Here is a 27,597-nt window from a genome sequence, read left to right as displayed (position 1 = left end):
AGCTTGGTGGGACTTTAAAACAAGAAAGTATTAAATCATCACTAGCTATTATGATATCTTATTTTCTTCAAAATAGCTGTTCATTTCATCACAGGTAATAATATCAAACATCCCATAATTAAGCCATTCCAATTAATGAGTGAAAACTTTATAAGGCTTCAAAGTCACATAATGGGGAATCTTGATTACCACATACTTTCATATATTTGAATCAATTCTTACAATAGGGAAACTATTCAGAATTCATCCATGTGAGTTTGATTTATTTCACTTATGAATATGGTATCAAGCTGAATCCATTTATTTATAAATATCTCAGTGTGATCCTTCTTTATAGCTGAGTAGTACTCCATTGTAGTATTCCATTCCAGGGTATTTGTCTTTGCCTGTGGAGAGCGTTAGCCCATCATCCCCAGTGGGTAGGTGCCTGCCCAACTACATGGAACACTGAAAGTAGTACAGCAGGACCTGAGAACCTGACTGGACCAAGCTCAGCAACATCCATTCAGTCGCAGGAGCCTAGGGCATAGGAGATGATTTCCAAAACATCCAGGGAAAGCCTTACAAAAACACTTGAAACACAGAAATATAGGAAAATGACAAAACAAAAGACCAAAATGCAATCGCAAACCTCCAGCCCATCCCAAGAAATCCTAGGAGCCATGTACATGCAAGAAAATATATGCCATACACCTGAAATACCTGTAATAATAGCAACTGAAATAAAGAAGCAACTTCAGGAAGATTTAAATGAATTCAAACTAGAAATAATCTCTCAGGTAAAAGAAGAAATGATAAAAGTAATGAAAGAGATGATGAACACATCTAAAGAAGACACAGTTAAAAAATTAGAGGAACAAAACAAAAAGATAGAATCCTTGGATGAACAATATAAGAAACAAACAGAATACATGAAGCAGATTCAAAGAGATACACAGGAAATCAAAAATTCCTTCAAAAGTTGTCAAAACCAACTCAATGAAAGTGAAGATAGAATTTCAGACCTTGAAGACAAGATTGCAGCAAGTGAACAGGAAAGGAAAGATCTTTAAAAAACAAGGAATCAGAAAATAACAATTCAACAGCTGCAAGATGATGCAAAGAAAAATGTAAGATTAATAGGGATAAATTAAAAAGAAGGGAAAATAACACAAATGATATCAAACCGCTATTCACAGAAGTAATAGCTGAAAATTTCCCAAACATGAGAATGGAAAATGACATTAGGATTAGTGAAGCATATAGAATTCCAAATAGTCATAACCAAAATAAAACTACACCCAGGCATATAATAATCACCACGCCAGAAATCCAACATCAGAATAGAATATTAAAAGCTGTCAGAGAGAAAATATGGATCATTTATAAAGGAAAACCTATCAGAATCATAGCAGACTTCTCAGCACAAACAACGAAGTCAAGAAGAGCATGGAGTAAAGTATTTCAGATCCTAAAGGAAAATGATTTTTAACAGACTGATGTACTCTGCAAAACTGTCCTTCAAAATGGATGGAGAAATGAGACACTTTCATGACAAAGAACAGCTGAAGAATTTCATGAACACCAAGCCAACCCTGCAAAGAATACTGAAGACAGTATAGATACTCATAGGAAAAAACCACTAAGCAAGGTAGACAACTAAACAGAATGGAAAGGTAGAGATGCAACAGAAGAAAAGTAATATGTCAACAATAAGTCAATATATAACAGTTATAACCATCAATGTAAATGGTCTCAATTCACCAATTAAAAGAAACAGACTGGCAGAATGGATCAAGAAACAACATCTAACCATATACTGTCTGCAAGAAACCCATCTAATCCAAAAAGAAATTCACAGACTGAAAGTCAAAGGATGGAAAACAATACTTCATGCAACAGGAACTGAAAAAAAAAAGTGAGGATAGCTATTTTGTTTGCAGATAATGTGAACTTCAAATCAAGAATGATCCTAAGAGACAAAGAATGTCACTGCATACTGGTTAGGGGAAAACTTCAAGATGAAGAGATAACAATCTTAAATATATATGCACCAAATTCCACAGCACCCAGCTATACAAAGCAAGTATTAATAGAAAAATCAAGTTAACAATAACACAATTATAACAGGATACCTTAAACCATTGACACCAAGGGACAGATCAACCAGCCAGGAAATCAGCAAAGAAATACCAGAACTGAATCACACATGTGAACAAATGGACTTGCTAGACATATACAGAGTGTTCCCTCCAACAACATCAGAATATGTATTCTTCTCAGAAGCACAGGGGACATTCTCTAAAATACACCATATACTAGCTCACAGAACATATTTAAATAAATGAAAAAGAATTGAAATCATCCCATACATGTTATCAGATCATAGTGCCATGAAACTAGAAATTAATGATAAAAGAAACTGCAAAAAATTCACAAACACATGGAAATTGAACAATATACTCTTGAGCAATCAGTGGGCTACAAAGGAAATAAAAGAAGAAATTAAAAAATACCTACAAGCAAATTAAAATACAAATACAATTTACTGGAATCTGTGGGATGCAATGAAAGCAGCCCTCAGAGGAAAATTTGTTGCACTGAGTTTCCACATCAGGAAAACAGAACAAATACAAATAGACAATCTGTTGCTACACCTCAAATATCTAGAAAAAGAAGAGCAAGTGAAATCCAAAGCCAAAAGAAGGGAGGAAATTACACAAATAAGAGCAGAAATTAATATAATAGAGACTGAGAAAACAATCAAAAAAATCAATGAATCAAAGAGTTGGTTTTTTGAAAGAATAAATAAAATTGATAAGCCCCTAGCCAACCTTATTAAAAAGAGGAAAGAAACAGCTCAAATGCATGCAATAACAAATGAAAAAGGCAAAATCACTACAGACTCTGTGTAAATACAGAATACCATCACCATCTATTTCAAAAACCTCTACTCTCATAGGTTCAACAACACAGAAGAAATGGACAGATTCCTAGAAACATATGAATTACCAAAGCTGGGTCAAGCAGATGTAAAATTGCTGAGTAACCCAATTTCTATTAATAAAATTGAAAATGTAATTAAGTCTTTACTTACAAAGAAGAGCCCTGGCCCGTATGGATTCATTGTGGAACATTTTACTCTATTCTCTTTTGTTTGATAGTATCAAGTTTGAGGGTAAAAACAACCACTTTGAAGGCAATAAGATTCACAATGATACCCATTATGGTTTGACTATTATCCTCTTTTGAAGTCCTCTAATGTCTCCAATATTTAGGTTTTATTGATTTTATTCTGTACTGTTTTGTTCAATTCTATTATAACTGATGATATAGGCAACTCTTTTTTAAGACAGCAAGAGGCATAATGGTAACCATTGTTGATCACATGGTATTCTGTCTATACATCATGTACTATGTCCATCCTTCTGTTCTAACTGACTCTGTATTACTTTGTCACATTTGGTTTTATTCTCTTCAAAAAAAAGTAATAAGAACTGTGGGAGTAATAAAACCCAAAATGTGTAATTGTTATTGTAAAAAATAGAGGAAAAGAAAGTGATCTAAAGGAATAACTGCATGTATATTTAAGTGTGTAAGATAGAAAACCATATTACTAAGTTTTTGTTGGATCATTGAACAGAACTGTTTGCAGTCTCACTGTTTGAATGTCCACTTTGTATGCTTCAATTGTTTAATTTGAACAGCTACTTCTAAGATGGCAATATGTAACCTATTAACTAATGATTTCTTACTGTATATTTTTTTCTTGAAATTCTGTATTACTTGTACCATTTACTGTTTTGTTTTGGGTTTTTTTCTCTTTAAATAAAAAAAAGAAGCACAAAGAAGACTTACTGCCAACACTCCTCAAACTCTTCAATGAAATTGAAAGGGAGGCTATTCTTCCTAAGTCATCCTTGGAAGCAAATATTATTCTAGCACCAAAACCTGAGAAAGACGCAACAATAAAAGAGAAGTACAGGGCAATTTCCCAACTAATGAACACTGATGCAAAAATCCTCAATAAAATATTGTCAAATAGGATGCAGCAAATCATCAAAAGATTATACACCATGACCAAGTGGAATTCATCCCAGGCAGCAGGGATGGGTCAACATATGTAAATCAATAAATGTAACCCACCATATCAATAAAGCCAAAAATAAGAATCACATGATCATTTCCATAGATGCAGAAAAAGCTTTTGATAAGGTCCAACATTAATTTATGATAAGATCCTTACAGAAAATTGGAATAGATAGTCTTTACCTCAATATAATAAAGGCCTTCTGTGACAAACCAACAGCCAGTATCACACTAAAAGGTCAAAAACTGAATGCCTTTTCTTAAAATCAGGCACAAGACAAGGATGTCCCTTATCACTGCTCCTATTTAACATAGTACTGGAAATACTAGCCAGAGCAATTAGACAAGAGAGAAATAAAAGGGGTAAAGATATGAAAAGAGGAAGTTATCATTGTTTGCAGATGACATGATACTCTACATAGAAGAACCCCAAAATTCCATTGAAAGACTCCTACATATAATAAATAAATTTAGCAATGTAGCTGGATACAAAATAAATACTCAAAAATCAATAGCATTTCTATACACTAACAACAAAATCCCTGAGAAAGAAATAAATGAAAACACACCCTTCACACTAACATCCAAAAGAATGAAATACTTAGAAATTAATCTCACAAAACTACTAAAAGATCTATACAGGGAAAATAATGATATCCTGAAAAAAGAAATTGAAGAGAATCTCAGAAAATAGAAAGTCATCCCTTGCTCATGGATAGGAAGAATAAACATTGTAAAAATGGCCATTCTCCCAAAACTGTTATACAGATTCAATGAAATCCCAATGAAAACAGCACCAACATATCTCATAGACATAGAGAAATCAATCCTAAAACTTATCTGGAACCAGAAGAGACCTAGAATAGCAAAAGCAATTTTAAGCAGCAAAGGCAAGGCAGGAGGCATCACAATCCCTGACTTGAAGTTATACTACAAAGCAACAGTAGTAAAAGCAATACAGTACTGGAATCAAAACAGAGCCAAAGATCAATGAAACAGATTAGAAGATACAACCACAACTACCAACACACTCAACCACCTTATCTTTGATAAAGGAGCCAAACAGGTTCACTGGAAAAATGACAGTCTCTTTAATAAATGGTGCTGGAAAAACTGGCTCTCCATATGCCGAAAACTAAAAGTAGACCATTGTGTATCTCCATATGCTAAACTAAAATCTAAATGGATCAAAGATCTGAATATTAATACAGAAACACTAAATCGGTTGGAAGACAAATTACATAAAAGTCTTGAAGACACAGGGGTAGTTAAGTATTCATGAACAGGAATCAAAATGCACAAGAAATACTTTCCAGAATCAATAGCTGGGATTACATCTTATTAAAAAGTTTCTGCATGTCAAAAGAAATCTCCAGCATAGTGAAACGAAAACCCACAAACTGGGAAAAAATCTTAGTGAACTCCCTCTCAGACAAAGGACGTCTGTCTAAAACATATAAAGAATTAAAAAAAATCGGACCCCCAAAATTCAAAGATCCAATCCAAAAATGGACATCTGAGATGAATACATACTTCTCAGATGAAGAAATACAAATGGCAAATAAATACATGAAAAAATGTTCATCATCATTAGTCATTAGAGAAATGCAAATTAAAACCACACTGAGATTCACTCCTGAAAGAATGGCCAGGATCAAGAAAACACCAACAACAAATGCTGGAGAGGCTGTGTGGAAAAAGGAACTCTCCTGCACTGTTGGTGGGAGTGTAGACTGGTGCAGCCATTGTGGAGGTCAGTCTGGAGATTTCTCAAACAGCTGGGATTGGAAGTCCCATTTGTTCTAGCTATTCCACTTCTAGGCATATTCCCAGAAGAACTGAAAACATCATACCACAGTGATATATGTATACCCATGTTTATAGCAGCACAACTTACAATAGCCTTGGAAACAGCTTAAGTGTCCATCAACTGAGGAATGGATAAAAAAGTTGTGGTATTTTTATACAATGGAGAACTACTCAGCTATAAAGAAGGACACATTGAGACATTTATAAATAAATGGACACAACTTCACACCATACTCAGTAGCAAAATAAATCAAACTCACATGTATAAATACTGAAGTCTCCCTAGTGTAAGAAATGGTAATTGTACATAAGAGTTTATAGTAATTGTGATTCCCCATTACATTGCTCTGAAGCCTTATAATTTGTGCATTCATTAGTTGGAATGGTTTTATCCTAGTTTGTTTGATTTTATTATCTGTGATAGTGTAAAGTTATTTTAAAGAAAGGAAGACATTAGAATAGACAGAGCTGATTTAGTATCATCTTACTCTGAAGTTCTACTATGCTTTTGTTTTTCTGTTGCCTTTGGTACTATCATGTTATATATTATTGGATATTATTATGTGTATAATATAAAGAAACTTTATGTGGAAAATGAGATAATATAGCAGCCATTTTTCGTTCTCTGTTATTTGGTTCTGAAAGGCCTGTAATGCTTTCATTCTCTTGAATGGCTTTATACTGTTTTGTTATGCTTGACACTATCATATATGAAGCTATGCTCAACTATTTCAAAGAAACAGACACTATGGTAGTTACTGTTAATTCTGGGTTGTCTTGTAGTAAAATGCTGTGTTACTTGCACTGTTCTGATCTGCTTTGTTTATGTCCTCCTTTGTCTTAATCTCTTTAAAATAAAAAAAAATTAAAAAATAAATAAATAACAATTTCCATACTCCACAGAAAACCTGGTATTTTCTCTTCTCTTTGTTCTGATATTCATGATCTAAATTCTAATAATTCTTTTGCCTATAGTTTTTATTTTTCAAACAGTAGTAGCCACATTTTAACTATTAGCAATTTTATGAGGAAACAAAATTTTACAACCTGATGGCAGTTTTCTTACATTTCAAAACGTTCCAGGTTTCTAGTCACATTTTAGTACTTTTTATTGCTTTTCTCCTATACATGCATTTAACTTTATTATCATTCAGTAATTTCCTGTCTTAAAATTTATATTTAAATTCCTATTCAGTGATTTCCCTCTGGTTTTTCTTTTGTTGTAAACCTCACAGGCAGCTAACTTTCTCTGGATGGCCTGCTTCCTTGGCCTCTTATACCAACAACAGTGGCAAGCATCAGGAGAGCAATTTCTTATGAATCTTTTTTTCAGCTTAGATTTCTCCTTCCTGATGATTGCCATCAAGTACTGCCACTCATTTCTGAGAAATTGCTCTCTTCACCTTATCTCAGGCTAACTAGATGGGATCTTAACTTTTTTTTTTTCCCTCCAGAGTCAGTTGCTTATTAATAGAAACAAAACTTTGTAACTCTGGCATTGTCATTGGTTTTTAAAACAATCTGGCAGTTTCCAGGCTAGTTGTTAATTTATAATAGATTAAGATAAACACACTACAACAATGGGTGAGATCAAGTATTCCACCAAGCGGTGAGAGAAAGAGAGGAAAATGTAATGGTTTTCAAATAACAGTGAGCTAAGGATAGAAACAAAACTCAATCCAAGTTATTTGATAAATCTGAAATTTTCTTCAACCCATCATCTATAATTTTAAACCTGAGAGACTGATTTCATAGAAAATAGACGGAACTGGCTTCCACTGCTATTAGGTATTGCTACATTACATTTATTATTCTTTCATTGTCTGTGTGATAGCTTACTCTAAAATATTTCAGTTTCCATGGTGCAACATGTATGTACAACATTAGGATTATTTTCTAAGGACTTGAATCCTTAATTATGAATCAGTATTCCCAGGAACATCTCAGAGATTACTATGAAAATATATACCAAGAAGTGTGTTAATCTGCTAAAGAATTTTAAAAGAAATACTTTCATTGGTAACACAGTGACAATGAAGAACAGAATTTACTGAGGAATATTTATAGAGTTCATTCTTCTAACATGATTTGTGTGTTTGTACAAGTGATTTAACCAAAGGTTACAAAGCATCTGCACAGGTGCACTCTCTTCCTCTTCTCTGTGCTCGAAAATGAACTTTACACAGATTGTTGCTTCTTCATTTGCTTTGACCTCAAAACAAATCATAGGAAGAAACTGACCAGATAGAGTTCCAGTTTAAGCCAGATTCACCCATCTGAGCCCACGCAGGGCAATCAGATTCCTTATTCAAACCTACCAATATTCTGAAAAATGAGGGGAATATTTACTTCTCAGGATATTTTATATTAAGATTCTATATCCATTATATAGTATTACTATCATAATTATAAGCTGGTACATCTGTACATCCTGACTTACATGAAACTGAAGTTGGTCTTCACTATAAGGTTGTCCGTATTTGTCTTCAAAGAATTCAGTAGTTTGCTCTCCAGCCACAGCTTTATAGAACATTGCTATGACCACGGATAACACAGAGAGGCACTTACCTACTCAGTACAAGTTACTGAGTAGTCAACCACTCTGCAAGTGCTTACTACTGAACATTGTGCATTAAGTACTATTTTTTTTATACCAAACACCTGGTACTAAAGATATGAGAGAAAGGAAATATAGTTCCCACCTACCTCTCAACTACAGAGAAAATGAATATTTATCAGATGTCCCTGACATTTGCTGAATGGGCAAGGAGGCTTAAGTGGGTTTGCAACAGTAGAAAAGAACAGTAATGTTTAATTTTAGAAAACCACATTGCTTTTATCAAGGAAAATTTCATGTCAGCTTCATAAAATAAAGCCCCAGCTAAGAATGTCCACAACTATATTCTTCCTGTCTCCCTAAACACAAAGTTAAAACAGAATACTTACTTCAGGTCACATCCTGAAATTTTTAAATAATATTCTAATATAAGCTGTACCATAGGTGTTTGAAAATGTGTACTGTCTTAATTTATGATTTTCAGATTCCTACAACTGATGACAAGTGTTCTCAATCACTTTCATATGTATGATAATTTCTTTTTGCTTCTGCAATTTATTTTTCATTCACTTATGCTTTTCTTGTCTCCATTTTTCATATGTAGTATGTACACCAACTGACATTTTTCAGTCTTGGGAAGTATAATTCACGTGATGAATTACTATCTGGAGATAACTTCAGGTATTCAAACTCTAGTTTAAACCTTCTGATTCTCAAACCTCAATTAGTTCTAATTCATCTGATTTTAAAGATAAATATCATGCAGATGTTTGAAAAAGGGAAAGGAGAATTCTTTTTGAAAAAATTACACACCTGAAAAAGACAAAGTACAAATAAATTCAAAAAGCGAGAAAAGTTTTCTGGCTTTGATGTGAATGTCTTCCATATGAGAAATAGTAAGAAAAATATTTTAAGGTTATAGCTCCAATATCTACATGCTGAGGGGAAATCCCTGGGCCCCTGAATTCTACTCTCGGGGAGAATGGAGTAGATATGCAAGAGAATGAGGGTGTTTCCACTGCACCCCTATTTCCTATATTACCCTGAATTCATTGCTAAGCAAAATTTCTGAAGACTTTAACTATCTGGAAGCAGATCATGTGGAATTTTCTGAATGTTTACTGAGCTTGGATTTTATTTTAAACATACAGAATCACAACAATGGTTTATGTACTATTCATAAATTATAATATGACATTCAAACTAGATAGTGATCACTGATTCAAGTTGCTTCTAATATCAGAATTGGACATTTTGTCTGGATTTGGCTCACCTGAGAGTGTCTAGTTTTCCCATTTTGGAATGAACTACCTTGAGTTTCTCAAACGTGGTATGAAATGCAGATATCTGCCTAATAATTTCCACTAGAATCCTAGAAGTTGAAGTGAATGATTTGGAAGTGGCGACGTCACCAGAAGATGGGCGCTTGAGAGCTTAAGAGAAGCCTCACTACATCACATCACCTATAAATACAGCACGTTTGACAGTGAACGTCAGCTGCGAGGATGAAGAAACACATATTAGCTTAATCAAAAAATGTTTGGAGTATCATAAACTACAACTCTGGCACTCATAACAATGAGCAATCCTTTATCAAGAAATAACTGATTAGCAAGGAAATTTAACACAAAAAAGACATGAAAATCAATGAAATATAACAGAGAATTCAGAAACAACTCCAAGCAAATTCATCTATTTGATCTTTGTGAAAGGGACCAAAAACATCCACTGGAGGACAGCTTCCTTAATAAATCATATTGGGAAAAGTGGCTATCCACGTGCAGAAGACTGAATCCAGACCCATGTCTTTTAACCATCCACTAAACTGAAAGAAAAATAGATTGATAAACTACATGTTAAAACAGAAACACTTCACCTACTGGGAGATAAAATAGTTAAAACACTCCAAGTTGTAGGTGTCCAAAAGGTTTTCCAAAGATTCCTGAGTGCACAGGAAAAAGCACTGAGGATCAACAAACAGGATCATGTCAAAGTTAAAGAGCTTTTGGATAGCAAAAAAAAAAAAAAGACTAGCAGAGTTTTAAAAATCTTATTGAGTGGGGAAAACATCTTCATCTATTACCCAGAAAGCTAATACCTAGAATATGTAAAGAATTAAAAAACAGTAGATCTCCCAAAATAAAAAGACCCTGTCAAGAAACAGGCAACTGAAAGGAATAGGCAAAGCCATGAGAAGTATAAGCATCCAAGACAGCATGAAGAAATGCACCACATCACTGACCATCAGAGAAATGCAAACTAAAGCAACGCTGATATCCCATCCTAACCAGAAAGACCAGGCACCATCAAGAAATCAGATTACAACAAATGCTGGTGAGGCTGAAGGAGAAAAAAGAACCCTTCTACACTATTGGTGGAAATGTAAACTAGAACCACTATGGAAATTTGATGCCTTAAAACACTAAAAGTAAAAATTTTATTTGACCCAACTATTCTCCTTCTAGGTACCATCCCAAAAGAGGTAAAGACATTCTATCACAGTGATACACCCATACTCAAGTTTGTAGCAGCATAATTCATAATAGTTAAAGGTTAAGCAGCTTACATGTCCATGAATAGATGAATAAATAAACTTGACAGTCATAAACAATGGAGTACCACTTTGCCATGAAGAAAGATGAGCTCTAGTCACTTGTGTTAAAATGGATATACCCAGCCAGGAGCGGTGGCTCATACCTGAAATCCCAGCACTTGTGAGGCAGAGGCAGGAGGATCATTGCAAGTTCAAAACCAGCCTAGGCTACAAAGTGAACTCAAGGCCAGCTTGAACTGCATAGAGAGACCTGCCTCAAAGAGAAAAAAATAAATAAATAAATAAAATAAAATGGGTGTACCTGGTGACCACAATATTAAGTGAAATAAATCAGATACAAAAGTTTAAACATCATACAGTTTCTCTTATATGAAATCCAAATTATAAGAAAAAAGCAAAATAAAAGACATAACAGGAAACAGGAAGGAATGTCCTTCATGACATGGAAAGCAATCAAGAGATGGAGGGAGGAGAAGAGAGGTGAGGGAAACGGGATGGAAAAAGGTGTGCTGTGTACGTGGGCCAATTCCACACAAGGAATGGAAGCAACGTTTATGTACTGCAAGCACACTAATAACAGAGACATAAAACAAACGCAGATTTGTAAAAGGACTTTATTGACTAGCGTAAAAATTCAGGCAAACAAATTAGTTTGGGTGTCAGCCCAAAAGTAAACTGAGATAAATAATTATTGAAAAAATTTACCATCAGAACTCAAACAAGGAGTACCACTTTCTTCATGATCCATTCATGTCTGTTAAACTGAATTTTCTTTCTCCCAGAATAATCTTGGCACCTTCTTTCCTCTGCATATTCTATCTTTAGTTGATCATTTATCTGTATGCATTATTGTTTCCAAATGAAGCTTAAAATGATTGCATATGAGTGCAATCATAGCTGTATTGTGTATTCCTGAGTTTATAGACACTAACTTGAATTGTGGATATTCTTAAACATAGTAATACAGTATATAGAAGCATATATATTTATTAATGGCATACCAGGAGCTACTAATTTTGTCATCTATGTACAATATAGGTTTTTCTCATTCAACTTAAATTATTTTTAAATATTTAGAACTCATTTATTACTTCCATTGGACATATACTTTCCGTAAATATCTATTTAAAGTTTTTTAAAAAGAAATGCCTAGCTAATCAGTAAAGACCTGAGCCTCAAAGGATGAAGAGCGATTGACACAAAGGTCCAAGTGTTAAAGGAAAGGTTAACAAATACAACATCACTGACTGTTTTCTTTTCACCCCTTTAATTTTAAATTCTATAAACTTTTTGTTTGCTATACATTCACCATACATTAGTTAAGATGTTCAGGTCTCTTCCTTCTTATCTATTTTAGTTTGCTTTTATAAGGCCATCTAATGAAGTAAATAAGAATTGACTCTACTCAGCCGGACAATGTTTCTTACAGCTTATACATTTTAACTATATTTGATGATTTTTATAATTCAACTATTTAAGAGCTAACATTTTGCAAGGGCTTTTTTAAAAATTTTATTTAAAAGAGAAAAAAAAAACAGTATAAGAGTACAAGTAATACAGAATTTCATTAAAAAAAACAGTAAGAAATTACTACTTAATAATTACATATTGTCATCTTAGAAATAGTGTTCAAGTTACAGGATTAAAGCATACAAAGTGGACATTCAAACAGTGAGACTGCAAACAGTTGTGTTCAATGATCCGACAAAAACTCAGTAATATGGTCATCTATCTTAACATACCTAAACACATTTGCAGTTGTATACTTTAGAGCACTTTTTTTTTCCTCTCTTTTTTACAACATTTACACCTTTTGGGTTTTATTATTCCCATGGCTGTTATTACTTTTTTTGGAAAAGAATAAAAGGAAATATGACAAAACAAAGCAGTCAGTCAAAACAAAGGATGGACATAGTACATGATGTAAAAACAGAATACAAGGTAATCAACAATGGTTACCATAATGCCTCTTGCTACCTTAAAGAATTGCCTATATCATTAGGTACAATAAAATTGAACAAATCAGTGCAGAACAAGGCCAATAAAACCTAAACATTGGAGACATTACAGGATTTCCAAAGAAGACAATAGTCAAACCAGAATGGGCATCATAGTGAATCTTATTAGTGCCTTCAAAGTAGTTGCCTATACCCTCAAACTTAATACTATCAAACAGAACAGAACAGAGTAAAATCAGTCAAAACAAGATGGTGGGAGCAATACAGGGCTTCAAATCAAGCTAATATAAAATTTAAAAAGTTATTATAATATATCTTGCCATTTTTTAAAATTTTTTCCCTTAATGAAAAAAATAATAATAAAATAATAAATAATTTTTTAAAAGGGGAGATTGAGATAAAAGAGGACATAACAGCATAACAATACAAGTCAAAGCATAACAATTTCAGCAACCTAGTGCTTCACCACAGGATAACATCTATTTTGCTTCCCTCTGCATTGCTGCTTGAAAGGCAGCTCGGACAATAAATAGAGAACTTATGCCAGCAATAATAGAATGAAAGGAGAAGGAAGTCTTTTTAAGTATAGAATGTTGTTATCTAATAAGAACTGCTTTCTTCTTGGCATAATTCAAATAACATCTGTTTAAGTTCTAATTTACTCAAATCACCAATGCTTTTGGATTCTTTTATTGTTTTTAATTACATCACCTTAATCAAGATACAATCAGTAAAAATGAAAATTATATATTGATTTGCATGGTTTAGGTTCTATCACTATTTTGAAACTATCAAAGAAAACAGTTCACACAAGTTGAGGAAACCACTGCTTAAGAAATTGATGCTCATATTTATCAAAAAGAAAGATATAAATAACTAATTGGAGAAAAAAGTTACTTTTTTCCAGCCATAATTGATCTTCTGCTATGGAGCATAGTTTCACTGATCAAAATAACAGGTTTATACCAGGAGCAATATCTTATGAAAAGCCTCTTGCCTGGGTACCAAAATGTATGGGCTGTGCATAATCCCTAGATCCTTTTTTAATGACCTCTGCTTCTCTGATCTCTGTTAACATTTGTTTACTAATTTTTGTACTATGTTTTTTTATGCAGCACACTCACTGCATACACACACATTTGGGCACCCACAGAGACACATACACAAATGATAATTTAAACAGCACACAATTATACCAAATAATTGTGAAATAACAAATTATATAAAAGCTCAGAAAAACAAAGGATCATAAGTGAAAGGTTTCCCAGAACCATAGGAGCTTAATCACTCCTGAAAGTTTAGATAGAATATGAGTGAGGAGAATGGAGACAAAGTGATTGTACATAAAAGGCATAAAGAAGCAAAATGACTAGAAAGAGAAGGCATTTTGCTTCAACAATAAGAAACTACTATTTATCTGGCTGGTGATAGCTGTATTGAACATGATCAGAATTCTGAGAATCTGCTTCTCTAGAAGCCATCTGCAGAGAACTATTTTCAGCATTTTCTAAAATGTAGTTAGCAGACCTTGGTCATCTTTAAATATTTCTCACTTTGGAAATAAATCAATGAGCAAATACTATCAGTGTGGAAAATGTTTCACAATCATCATTCATTACGTTGGATGCAAATATTTTCTGTTATTTTTCAAAAATCTCTTTGCTTTCTTTTTTGAATGTTTCATTTCTGAGCTTTTACCCTAGATGCAGAAACTGACCAATCACAGCTCCCTACTCCCAAGGTCCATTCTAAACCAAGCCTATTATATGCTTTCTAGCTTATATTCTCTTAATTGGAGGAAGGCCAAACCCTCTTTAGTAACAAAAGAAGTGGAATGTTGCATAAAGCTGTGAAGAATTCAGTCTACAAATAGGGAATTAAATGTGCAAACAGAGAAGCAGAACAGTTTTTCTCTCCTTGGTTCCATTTCTGGTTTGAACTATTCCTTAACTTTGCTGTGCATTTTGTGCACTTTGGTATCCATAAATTTATTTATTTTTTATTTTTTTATTTTAAACTCATTCCAACTGGTGTTTCCTTACTTACAACCAAAATAAACCTTATTAATTCAAGTTATAGATTTTATTACTTATTGAAGATGAGCAGCATATAGTATTAGCATATCCACAACTCTAAAATTATTGTTCAGATATTAACTTGACTTAATGTTTTCCCATAGTCTAAATCCATGGATACTTGGCTCTTCCCTGGTGAATTAATTTGCACCATGACTGAGGTATGGGAGCTGCTTTTTGCTCCTCTGTTGCTAGAAAAATAAATTTTTGTCTTGAGTATCAATTCTTATAGATTTGTTATGACTCTTTGGAATACTGTGTTGAAAAGATTACAATGGTATACATGGCTTTGTGAAAGGATGCCATATTGGTTAATGATATCCAATGTGGATTATCATGTATAGCGCTGGTGTGTGTCAAATTTGCCCTTCTTAAAAGGAAGCTAGCCTATGCACTGATCCTTCCTCTTAGGCAAGAAATCATGGATCTAAGAAGAGGGAAGTTGACCCAAATGCTTCTGTAATGCATGCTCTCTCTCTCTCTCTCTCTCTCTCTCTCTCTCTCTCTCTCTCTTCCTCTCCTGATTCACCTTCAGTTCTTTTGTCTCTTTCACATATGGGTAGCCCTGTTGGTTTTCAACAGGTGCAAGGTTTTTGTCCTGCATTCCCAAAATGAGAATTATGAGAGATAGAAAAAAATCCTGAGGTGCACTTAAGATGTGTCCAATTAAAAAACTGAATAAAAATTAGCAGTCTTATTTTCTCTCCTGGAAATGTTTATAATGCCCTTGTTTGGGGTCATGTAAGCTCTCCTCCTGGAGATATTCAATGAAGGGAATTCTCACCCCCAAGTTATAGGACAAGAAAGCACATAATGCAATATATGTATCTGCATATCTGTGATACATAATAATTTTATTCATTTTGAGAACAGGTGCTATTGTAATTAGAGGTTGTGAGGAGAATAATTAGAATAAGAAAGTTCAGGAAATCTGTCCACAACACTGAAGACCTGGAATATTCAGCAAAGGGCCTGGATCCCATAGCAATGTCCCACATGAGTCCAGATGAAGACCTAGAGCTCATGACAATGCCTCTCATGAGTCCAACTAGAGGTCTGGAGCCCACAAGAAGGACTAACACCAGTCTGTTTTATGTATCTGTGCTGGACAAGCCCAATGGTCAGAAGTAGAACCTAGAAAGTCTATGGTAGCAAGGTGAAGGAGCTATGCTGGTAGGTTGAGGGATCTATGTTGGAGCACAGAAATCACACTGCAAACAAAGACCAGGGCTGTCCTGAAAAGTACCACAGCCATCCTCAGCAACATGTAGGTCCTGAGCTCTTCCAACAATAAGAACAGTGGAGTACATGCCAGAAAGCCAGCATGACGAGTTTCTCCTGGAGATTAAACTGCACACATCTTCCCCTCCAGAGCCAGGAAGCAAGGCTCAATGTAAGGATCAGGCCTCTCCCAAAGTGAACCACAGCCATTCTCACCAATAAGTCCCAAGCTCCTCTGATGACAGTGGTCGAACTCACACTGAGGAGGCTAGTCATGACCAGCTCCTCCAGGAGAACCAACAGCTCAAACAGCAGCACTTAGAGAAACCCACAACCCCTCACTCATCTTCTTCATGTCTCTATTTATGCTGGCAACTTTCCTCATGTGGAACATCCACACTCAGCACCATGGTGACTTAATTCAGTTGGCATTAAGTTGACCATCAGTTCTTAACCCATAACGGGTGCTTATACGTATCACATATTTATCATGGCCTCCACATTTCTTGATATCATTTTGTTGGTTCATAGATAAAGGTGCTACTGATATTTTGTCCAGACTAAAAACCAGTCTTCCCCACTCAGACCACTGTCCAATCTCCACCACATGCACTCCCATAGAACACCGTATTTCTAGGTATTTTTTAATCCAGTAAGTTTGACACCTAAAATTAATCATATTTGCTAGTCTCTGCTAAAATTTTATCTTTCAAGAGTCAGCAAAGATCCTAAGTGCTCTATGATTCTTTTCTTATCATGTTTAGCCAGAAATATTTCCATCTGTTTAAGTGTTTCTCAAAGTTTTTGCTCCAAATTTTTATTAAAACTGAAAATTCTAGGTCTGATTTAAAAACATGAAACTCTGAATCTAAATAATTAACAGTGTTCCAGAGGCTTTTTACACCAAAACTTAAGAAACACCACTCCAAATGGGTACAGTATTTTTATTCTTCGAATTTCTGCTATAGATTTCAACTATTCTGAGTTTATCACTAAATCAGAAGTATTCACAACCATGAACCATATTTCTATGTTTGTATCTTTTATCATATTTTGTACATTTTTCTCTGTGTATTAAGTAGATAATTAATGAACAATTGATTTCATCACTTTTGGAAATAGTTTTGTTACAAGCCCAGGTACATTGTCTCAATCAACAGTTTTAAGGACTGATTGTTTTTATTTAATGGGTAGTTAAATGGTAGGTATGTTGATGCTGTATTTTATGTCTATTTCTCTTAAAAGCTTATCCAGACTAACAGGGAAGCATGGACTTGAAAGTTTTCATCCAGATATGCACACAACTAGAGTTTGAACAAACTCAGGCCAGTGGTCAATGTAAAAATAAAAGAATTTAAAAGGATCCATGATATTCCTTAAGCTACACAGTGGTCTTGCCTCAGTGACAGGAAATGCTCCAAGGAATGTGCTCCCAATCTTTACTGACACCATGCTCAGATCATTTAAAGACAAGCCCCACTGAGCTGCATGCTTCATTTTGAAATTATATCTGCTTCAGGCAGAGATGGGCTCAAAGGGACCAATTACAGTGAAAAGGGAGGGGTATTTCCACCGAAAGTCCCTTGGCTCCCTGAAGTTAGCTCTACTTTCTTGAAGTCTATGAGTATTTCTTAGGACTATAAACCAAGTTGGGCAGGCTTGTTTCTCTCTTATAATTCCATGTTGTACTTCACCAAATGCTCCTTGCAACATACCCAGAACTTCAGTAAATAGTATTAGTGAAATTTAGAGTAAAATGGTCATTCCTATTTCTACTTCAGCGTGCTTATCATTTAGTGGAAGCTGAGCTTTTAAAAGCAGTATATTTCAAGCAGAAAGAATTTAGTTCTGAGTTTTTGGAGAGGTTATCCAGAAAGTTTCACAGGAAGATCAATTAACCTATTTTTTTTTCTTTCAAATCACACTTTTTGGTCTTTGGGGAGGTTGACTATCTTGAAAGCGAATCAGAAATGTTTTTATTAAATAGCTCTACAGGCTAACAACTTCCCTCTTTGAAAACCTTAGTCAGGTATATTACTATGGAGGAGACTTTAGGCAATTAAATCAAAGAAACCCAAAGCATACACCCATTATCCACGTTTCAACAGCTCTCTTTGTGATAGGTACAGTGCAGGTAAAACTCTCTTTTGTAACTCCTCTTCTCAAATTTGACATGGTTCTGTGAAGTCTATCACAGAAAAGGGGAATTCAATCATACAATTCAACTGTATCTTAAAGTCTCCCATTGTTCAGCCAAGACAGCTGTGACTTTTATGTAAGCAAAAAATAAAGGTTTGTAGAACGCCCTAAATGTTTGTATCACTTTACTATGAAAGTATACACAGTGTAGAATAACATTTAGACACACTGAATATCACATTCATTTTTTCTGTGCAATTTTATTAGCACAAGCTCAGTGTGTAACATCTTAAATATTAGATGAAGGCAAGTTAAAATTATAATCTGGTACATATGGTTTTAAATGATCGCTATTCTCAGGCAACATAAAGCTTGATAATTTAGTTACTACTTCAACCAATCTGACTAGTATAAATTGAAGCAGATTTTATGTTAGTGAATTATAACTTCTGGTCTTGTTTTCTTGGGGGCTAGAAATTTAGCAGGAAAAAATAAAGAAAATCAATTCTTTATTATATAAAGAGAATGAATCCAACTAAGCAGTGTTCTTGAATTCTATACTTACTGGTGCTGCTTAGAAAAATAAAACTTTGGGAGCAAACACAAATGACAGGAGCTGGGAAAGAATGAAAGAACACTAGCTGTAGAACTTACGTTTTACTCCTGTAAAAATACAGATATTTTCTCTCTTACAGAATGTTAAGGCTTATCTAATTCTAACATGGAACACAGAAGCCCCAAAACCATAATATAAAAGAACATGCAGTCTTAAATATAAGGATGTGTATATGAAAATTACCACCATTAGCAACGTAACAACTGAGCTTTAGTAGATATAAGAGCTTTAGGAATAAATGGTCCAACACAAGACATTTTGAGTTGATTTAAATCCAGATGTCTGCATGACTAAAAAGAAGTAAAGAAATTATCATTAATATTAACAAAACATACAAAGACTTCTAGGCATGTAATGAGTACAATTTGATGCAAAACCGCTTATCCACATTAGTTTAAATTTACTGTACTTCTGGAGCTTTGTAAAGAAGTGCTTATTCACTCCAGTGCTGTCAAGGCTATCTCCTACATTTTATTCTAATAGTTCCATATTTTAGGACATTGATTTAAGTCTATCATCATTTTATATTGACTTTTATAAACTAAGAGTTTATTTTATTATTCTGGATGTTGTTATCCAATTTCCCTAGGACCATTTGTTTATAAGACCATCTTATCTCCAATGTGTGTTCTTGGTACCTTGATTAAAAACTGATGGTAGATGTGTGGTTTTTAAACTAAATTCTTAAATACATTAAGAAAAAAATATCCTTACACACGATTGGAGGAAATGTAAAGTAATAATCATATGGAAAACTTTATGAGATTTCTCAAAAATATAAACACAGAACTATAATATTACCCAATAATCATATTACTGGAAATATATAAAGAGAAAATGAAGTGAGTATAGTGAAGGGACATGTAGCCCATGTGCTTACATTAGAACTATTCACAATAGCCAACTGTAACAATCTAATGTCCTCATGAACCATGAGCATGTAACTCATGAACATATAAGGAAGTGTGATACATTTTACAATGGTATATTATATAGCCATTAAAAGTATGAAACCCTGTCATTTGAGATAACATAGATATAAAAGGAAATGGTGCCATTTAGACATAAAATGTCTCCCAAAACATTCAGGTGTTCAGAGTTGGGGCTGTCAGTATGTAATGAATCACTGGGTCCAATGGCTAGCAAAGTTAGGACGGGTGACCAGGCTGGAAGTGGGTCACTAGGGGTGTGACCTGAAGGGGTATATCTCCCTCCTTGGATCCTCTCTTTTACCTTTGCTTCCTCATCATCATGACTTGAGTAGCATTTCTTTGGCCCAAGCCCTTCTCTCATGCTGTCACAGTCTTGGAATCAGTCAATTATGGACTGTAACCATGAGCTAAAACAAACCTCTCCTTCTTTTAATTGTGGTTGATGAATAAGAAAAGTGACTAAGACAGATTTTGGAACTAGGATAGTGTGATTTTTTGCTCTGATTCGACCCAACCATACAATTTAGAAGCTTTTGGAACTGGATCACAGGAGGAATTTGGAAAGGTTTGGAGATACAGCTAGAGAAACCAAAAAATGTTATAAGCCAAGCATGATGGGAGATTTTGATTAGAATTCAGAAGTTCAAAACTCTGATAGAAATTGAGACAATATAGGTCAGGCTGGAGCAAAGGAGGCCACTGACAGCTTGACTTCAAGCCATGTGTTATGCTCAGGCAGACAAATCGTCAAAATATTACTAATGTCCTGAGACTTGTGGGAGACTAGGATTAAAGAAGAAGATTAATTAATCTGATGGAGGTAATTTCAAGAAGCCTAATGTTTATTTTGTGCCATTGGTACTTGTGTGACTTTTAACTAGATTTATATTAAGAATCAGGAGCAAAAAGTCACTTTGAAAAGTTTTTAGTTTCCTCAGAGAGGAATGTCTGCAAAATTGGATCAGAGAGAAACATGGTTAGTATTAAAATGACATTAAAAGATTAGTTATTGGCCGGGGATTTAGCTTTGCGGCATAAGCACCTGCATGGCATGTGTGAGGTTGTGAGTTCGATACCCAGTACAAAAAACAATTCATTTTACAAAAAAAAAGATTAACTATTAAAATGAATTCAAATACTTTACTTGCATCAGAATAATAGGAAAAATGCCTTGAAGTCATCTCAGGAATTAGTAAGAACCTACATTTCTCAGATTAAAAAGTATAAATGTAAGACTTACCTTTGAGAATAGAGCATCAGGGCTTCCTGCTCTAGAAGGAATGCCTAGGGAATTGGTTCCCCAGAATCTGATTCAAAGTGCTCAGGAATTCTGTGATCCAAGCCTCTGCATCCATGATCCAGCTGATAACACACCTTGCAGTCATCCACGTGGTTCTGGTTTCATGGCCATGCAAATGTAAGAGATTGTGGGAGTCAGGGAGGTTTCCACACAGATTTCAGAAGGTAGCCTGGGAGACCAGGCAATGTACCTCTGCTGTGGCAGTGGTAAAATTTAAAAGGAGAAGCAAAAATTGCAGTGGAGATAAAATGAATTTCAAAATGCTCGAAGCGTGGAACATCTGCTGAGGAAATCCCCAGGTACTGAGCAAAGTGACCCGAAGTGAGAAATCGGAAGGACTCAATCAGCAGGGTTGTAAGAGTTAGGCCAGCCAACCTGTTCCAAGTTCATGTCTTGCCACAACTTACCCCAGTAGCTAGACATGAACCATAGGCTCCAACATTTGCTCTGCTGGTTTTGTCTTGTTTTGCTGGTTTTGTTCTATCCCTTTCTATCTGCCTATTTCTTTCTTATGGAATAGGACTGTCTACTCCATGCCTTTGTGTATGCTATTTACTTTTCTTTTCCATTTTTATGGGGTATCCACTAAACGCTTGTTTTGAAACTTACATGAACCTTTGACTTGGAATTTTCAGCAATGCTGAACTGTTAAGATGTTCATGAATCTTCAGAATAGACTAAGTTTATTTTGCATAACAGAAAGGACATGAATCTGTTGGGGGCCAGAGGCAAATTGTTATGATTTAGATTTAGGATTGCCCAGAAAAGACTCACGTATTCCGAGGTGGGGCTTTGGGAAGGGGATTAAATCATGGCAGTGCCGTTGTTGACTTGTTAGGACGTGGGTCCTTTTTGGAGGCAGGTTGCTGTGAGTATGGCCTGCAAGGGCATATCTATCCCCTGGCTCTTCCTTTTCCCCTATGCTTCCTGGCTGCCAACCATTAACTACAACTGTGACCCAAAGTAAAATGCTCTGCCTTAAATTGTGAGTACTGAGTATTTATCCAGTAGTGAGGAAAGAGACTAAAACAGGGGAGGATTCTTTTAATGTATGTAATTCAGGCATTTTTATGGCTTTATTTCAATTAAAAATAAATTTAAATTAAAAATGGAAAATTCAACAGTGCTTTGTAAATGATAGATAAAGAGGATATATTATGGATGTTTCAACCTGAATAGTTAGAGGAAGTGCATGATAGTTTACAAAAATGTAGCTTATTAAATTTAATAACAAATAGAAAAGATTAAGAAAGTATAAACAGTAGCAATATAATGGCCCCTCAGTTCATGAACATAATTCCGTTCCACAATTCTGGAAAAGATGGCCATGTTTGTGTTAATATGAGACAGATGGCCACATCTGTATTTCTCATCTGATACAGAGTTCATAAACAAAAACAAAATTTTATCAAATAGTTCTGTTTGTGAAACAAATTGTTCACAAACAGAAGCATTCCTGAAGCAAAGTACAAACTGTACTTAAAAGGAAACAGGATACAGCCGGGTGTGGTGGTGCACACCGGTAATCCACACACTGGCGAGGCTGAGGAAGGAAGGTCATTGTGAGTTCGAGACCAGCCTGGGCTACAAAGTGAGCTCAAGGCCAGCCTGAGCTGCATAGAAAGACCCTGTCTCAGACAAACGAAATAATAATAATTTTTAAAAAAGGAAACAGGAAAGATAGAGATGAGAGAGATGGAGGATCAATTAAATACCATACAAATACATATAGATGGGACGAGAATTCATCATATATAAATTGTTCCAGGAAGTTGAAAACACAGTAATTTCTCTCAGTTAATATAGCTTTAGTAATATCACCCATAAAATTTTAGCGATCCCATGACCAAACAGAGATAGATCACATTTTCCTTTGCCTTCAAAACCAACTATGGCCATACATCTATGCATTAGCTTCTGAACCAATCAGAAACAACTCAGGGCTGAAGGTGGTCTTACTTAATGCTCAGAAGATCCCTCTACATCTTCCAAGAGCAAGTTCCACTTCTGTGTCTTCTTTAAACTACGGCGACAGAGCCTCTGAGAAAGACAGTCCTAATCTTGTCCTAACTACAACCCTGATTCCAGTCAAGGATATCATGACACAATAAAAGCAGGCTCATTTCACTTTTGTAGATAAATACAAAATAACAAATGAAATGCAGTCAAAGTGAATTGCTAAAAATATATTTAACAAAAGGAAAATAAATCAAATCAGACCATCCCAGGAACAATGGTTTAACTTCTGGAAGTTTCTTTATCATTTAACAGTTTTCAGGGGTACACATAATATTTAACAAAAAGGTACAAATCAAGAATAAAAGAGAAAAATATAAACAACATTTTAACTTATGTAACAGTATAGGAAATTTTCTTAATAGTACAATCTTACAACAGTGTAATGAATATCAAATTGTAGAAATGGCAGCTTTAAGAATTTGAATACAATAGGACTCATCACAGTAGGTATTAACTATAATGTAGAACTCCATCAGTACAGCAAAACAAGAAGAAAAATAAAGATTAAAGTTGAACATAGAAAATATCATTAATTGACAATATAATTATTTTCTTAGTTATTGAACTAGAAATTACATACTTTTCAAATAAATAAGACAATGATGATTTTAGATAGATTATACATAGAAATCAATATATCTATTATACAAAAGGAATATAAAAATCAGTAATAAATATTTCTAAAATATATTTTCAAGCTGGAGACTTCTTTCAATGGTGCAGTGCTTATATAGGATATAAAAGACCCTTGGTTTAGCCGCTAGCACTAAGAAAAACAAAGTTTAAATGTAGACAAACTTTCTCATCTGTGTATGCATTAAAATATGATTATACCAGTAAAATTCTTAAAGGTTTTTATTTGTATGTAGAAAAGTTATTTTAAAACTTACATGAAAGAATGAAAGGTAAAGAATAAATCAAACATCATGATTAAATTATGGACAGTAAAACAGCATACTGATGTAGGACTACATGACCACATATATGGAACAGAAAAGGGACCACAAAACAGGTCTCTACAGGGAGTGTCATTCATAATAAACATAACTGAATATTAATGCAAAAATGCTGGGTTGTTTAAGCAAAATGCTGAAATAATATATTGAAAATATAAATGAATTATTATTCTATGCTACACAAAAAGTGTATTACCAAGAAAAATACTAAGTTTTAATTTGTTATTTAAATAAAAATTTTGTATAAATAGCACACAATGAAGAAAAACATCACAAATGAGAATAACTAGCTACAGTGTATATATTGCCAAAATAATTTTTACAATTATCTATCATTCCAAATAGAAAAATGGGATTATAAATACGCATCTGAAATTCAAATTTTCAAACATTAAACTGGTAAAAAAAAAATTGACAAGAAGGTAAAGAGGCTGAAAATTTTAACCACTGAAAATGGGGGTACGATTTAGCACCACTGCGTTTGAAACTTACGTTGTGAATTCTGAGTAAGCACAGTGAGCTTCATGGGCCTCAAACAGATCATTCCATTTTAGAGTTATATCATAAAGAGAGTCCTGTATATTTTGTCCTGTAGACATGCACAAGAATATTCAAGGAAGTAGTATATTTGGAATCTCAAGAATTTAGAAATAAATGTGTACTAGCAGAATAATGACAAATTTTGGTAAATGTATACACTAGAGCATTCTATGGTTATTGAATTCTATAGAGTTACATAGATTATCATAACGTTACTGTACCTATTAAAACATCAAAAGTTTTAATTTATATCCACATATAAAGGAATAAACAAACTAGTAGGTACTAATTGAAATTAAAAATGACAATTAACTATAGTTGGAACAATATGATCCAGGAGGTTTCAGGGAAGTTTTCCTGATTACAATGTTTGCTTTTTTCAACTGAATTACCATTCAATAGATAATTTTGTCTGTATGTCTCTCTCTTTTCTAAAATTATTTCAGAATAAATATAAAATACATAAATACAAACTATGTAAGCAAAGTATATAAAAATGTAAGCATATTCAGTTATTTTTGCAGTGTATAACTACTCCTGTGTATAGTGGTTCCTTCTTTGTAAAGATTAGAAATAAACACAATTTAACATGGTAAGAAAACCAGTTTAAGACAAGTAAAGAACTGAAGTTACAGAACTGTATGTTGACTTTAATGCTGACATGCCAATCTTGAAAATGGGACCTAATCTCAATGAAGTCATTCTTTGAAGCATCTAATATTTCTGGCTTTCTTTCAGATAAAGTTTCTCTTATTCAGAAGCATGTAAATAATAACACTGTAAAGGCATTTTGAGCCATAAAGTGCATCTAATGAGGCTATGAATTCATCTGCTGTTCTGATGAATATTAAATGTGAGCAATTTCAAACTACCGATTAGATTTATTAAAAATTAATGCAATATTATTGTGGGTGATTAAGGTTATTTCCTTTAATAGAATTCTCAAATCACATTTAACATCCCGAAATAAATTCCTCGTGATATATGGCCCTGCATATACATTGGAAAGCCTGCCAGACAAACTTTGTAAGAATTAACCAATCCCAGAACACTAAGAAAAGAAGTTTTATACCAGTCATGACTTATCATGAGATATTTTGCAGTAACAAGACTATTGTTTATACCTAGCCTTAGCAACCTTTATGTCCATTATTTATTTTAATTTAATTCATATTCAGTTATTTTGTTTTATATCTTTCTCACATATGATTAAAAAAGTAAAAATAACAATTTTAGACAATTTGATATTGCAATATTACAGTATGTTATTGGCATTGGAAGAGTTTTTTGGTTTGTGGATATTGAACAGAAAATTTTATCAAAATAAAATGCTTTTATAAGAAAAATAGACCAGGCTATTATTTGAAGATGTGATTGTTTTCTGCTCTGTTTCCCTGCCATCCAAAAAATAGTTACTTTATGGGAAAGTAACATATGAGTATTTACATGCTAGACCTGATATGAAAATATATAAAATGAGAAAATAATTATACAAATTTATTTGTGCTAAATAAAATTACAGTGGAATTTTTGAACAAAGAAAATATACGATGGAAGTAAGAGTGATATCCAAAATTCGAGATTTAAAAAAAATTTGCACAGCTATTCTACTATATATGAATCTTAAAATATACCATCTTCCCCAAATTTTTCACTGTTTAAAATATGCACTATATATATATATATATATATATATATATATATATATATATTACACCTAGTTAGCAAGTTTAACATAAATCTATATGCCCAGTCCATACTAGCACAATCTACATACCTATTAATTAGATTTGAAATATATAATACAGGAAGATGACAGATTTTAAAGGATCTAAATTTTTATTTTAAATAGAATAAAGCCAAGCAAAATAAAACAGAATAAAAGCCAATCAAAACAAACCAGTGTAAGTGACACAGGGTTTGAAATAATATGAAATCAACAATGGATCTTGTTATCTTCAAAATAGCTGCAAATACCTTCAGACATAGGAAAAATCAAACAAAACAGAACAGAATAGAACCAATAAAAACAAAACAATGAATGCAATAAAGGATTTCAAAACAGGATAATAGCAAATTGAAAAGGGTTACCATCTGTATCTTGTTATCTTTGAAATAGCTGCCCATGCCATTGGACATAATAAAAATCAAACAAGACAAAAAAGAATCAAAGTCAATCCAATGAAACAATGAAAATGATACAAGATTTCAAAATAATATAATTGGGAATTAATAATGGATACCAGCTTCAGAAGGAGATTCCCCATATATGCTATATTGTATGTGGTTGTCCTCTGAATAAATGATCAGACTACCAGCTTTAGATCTGTAAAGTCAGTGAAACACTGAACACTAGAAGTATTAAATTGTATTTTACCTCAATCACTATCACTGCAGCCTGTGTTTCTCCAGATCAGCCAGTTGCTTACAGAGAGGGAAGAGAGTTGATTCTTCTTGTTTCCCCACCCATGCACTGGAAGGGGCTGGCATCTGGCTCTCTCCACAGTGGCCCGCGCTTGGAGCTGATTCTCAGGGAGGGCTTGTTTCTCGGTGAATTCTTGTTCTCTTCTCCAGCAGTCTGCAAATGGCCGTGACTTACAGGAAAAGGCTGGTGTCTGGCTGTTCCCCCAGCAACCTGCACATGGCATCAACTTGCAGGGTCTATAAATTTAATATAAATGAATAAACAATTTATAATTGGATAAAATTGGGGAAAAAAAACTTCAGTTTGAATTTTAATGGACTAGAAAGCCCATAAGCAGATACCTCTACACAATATGTCAAAATTATAAAAATATTTGATAATACATGATGATGCAGAAACCCTCCGAATACTGAGTGTTCAACTGTGTT

The sequence above is a fragment of the Cavia porcellus genome, unplaced genomic scaffold (genome assembly GCF_034190915.1).
Source record: "Cavia porcellus strain 051 isolate PalLab524CR breed Dunkin Hartley unplaced genomic scaffold, mCavPor4.1 scaffold_10, whole genome shotgun sequence".
In the NCBI taxonomy this organism is placed as follows: domain Eukaryota; kingdom Metazoa; phylum Chordata; class Mammalia; order Rodentia; family Caviidae; genus Cavia; species Cavia porcellus.
This window is presented reverse-complemented; position numbering follows the sequence as displayed.